Raw genomic sequence first — 1838 nt, 5'->3', positions numbered from 1 at the left:
ACCCTGTGTGGTAGCACTCAATACAGCCTGCATCAGACAAGGCTTAGTTAATAAATGTTTTTTTAATTTGTTTATTTTTTTTGTTTTAAATTAAGACTTGTGTAACATTTGTTATCATTCTTATTTTTATCATGTTAATGGAGGAAGAAAAAGCAGTATCAGCTTCAAGAATCGGCCAAAAAATATCGGCTGCACGTATCGGCGTATCGGTTAGACTGATGTTTAAAAAAATCGGTATCGGTCTTCAAAAACCTGTATCGTCGATCTCTAGTTGTAAGAGARCAATTGTCCACCTTTTTAGAAAAATATGATATTTCGGTTAAATTTCAATCAGGTTTTCGCAAAGCTCACTCCACAGAAACAACCTCATTAAAGGTTTCCAGTGACATTTTGACAGCCAATTCAGAGCACTACACACAGTTCTGGTCTTACTGGACCTGTCTTCTGCTTTTGATACTGTTGATCATAGAATCTTTATCAATAGACTTAGAAATCATATAGGGTAAACTGGTTCTGTTCTTGAGTATTTCTCATCTGACCGAAGTTTTAATGTTTCTGTAAAAGGCATCATGTCCAATACCACCAGCCTAACTTGTGGTGTACCCCAGGGTTCTGTTTTAGGACCTTTTCTGTTTATTCTCTATATTCTCCCCCCTGGGCAGGTAATCCAGCAATTAAAAAATGTGAAATTTCAACTCTATGCTGATGATATCCAACTTTATTGCTCATTTAAAGAAAGTGAGTTTCATAAATTAGAGTCCCTAACAAACTGTTTAGTTTGCATCAAACAGTGGCTAAGCAACAATTATCTACAACTAAACTCCAATAAAACTGAAACTCTGATTACTGCAGCGAAAAATAAGGTTGCTCAGATTGATTGAACTGGTGTCTTAGGTCCATCCTGTTCAGTCCAGCCTCAGAAACCTGGGTGTCATTTTTTGATTCTGCAATGTCTCTGAAACAACACACAAAGAAACTGACCAGAAACTGTTACTTTCATCTTAGGAATATCTCAAAATTGAAACATTTCTTGTCAAAAGCTGAACTTGAAATGGTCATTCATGCATTTATTTCTTCTCGTTTGGACTATTGTAACAGCGTCCTGATGCATCTCAGTAATCCAGGTAAAAAAAAAAAAAATCAAAAAAAAAATTGTATAGGTCTTCTGGATGGGTTCTTCTCTAATGAAACGTTTCGTCTCTCCTCCAAGAGACTTCTTCAGTCTTCTCCAGTTTTTTTTTATTGTAACAGCCTATTCACATGTTTAAACAAGGAGTTAGACCATCTTCAGGTAACTTAGTGTTATTGCGGCCCACGGGCRCCTGCATGAGTCATTGCCCTGTGCGTTTTACATATTTTGACACTTGTGGGCTGCCGTAGGTCAGCCTCGCGACAACAACACGAGTTAGCAGCGTTGGTCACATGAAACGTGTTTCGGAAYTGACCGTGAGTGGAGGTCACCCAGCCCTAGTCATGTCTTTTTCAAAACCTGTCGTGAAGAGAAAGGTTGGCGACGAAAACAGACAATTTCAGGAGAAGTGGGAGACGGAATATTTTTTAGTTGAGCTCAGAGGCATCCCGACATGCCTAATATGCACAGATAAAGTTGCGGTTCACAAGGAGTATAACATCAGACGTCATTACTCAACTAAACATGCTGAGGAGTATGCAAAATACCAAGGAGATGAGAGAGAGGACCGGGTCTGCAAACTTAAAACATGTCTACTGAGGCAACAAGATTTTTTAAAAAAGGCAAGCAAAGAGAGTGATGCAGCAGTCGAAGCTAGCTATGTGGTGAGTGAAATGATTGCTAAGTCAGGAAAGCCATTCAAAGACGG

The sequence above is a fragment of the Austrofundulus limnaeus genome, unplaced genomic scaffold, assembly GCF_001266775.1.
Source record: "Austrofundulus limnaeus strain Quisiro unplaced genomic scaffold, Austrofundulus_limnaeus-1.0 Scaffold706, whole genome shotgun sequence".
NCBI classification, from domain to species: domain Eukaryota; kingdom Metazoa; phylum Chordata; class Actinopteri; order Cyprinodontiformes; family Rivulidae; genus Austrofundulus; species Austrofundulus limnaeus.
The sequence above is the reverse complement of the archived record's forward strand: the minus strand, read 5'-3'. Positions refer to the sequence as shown.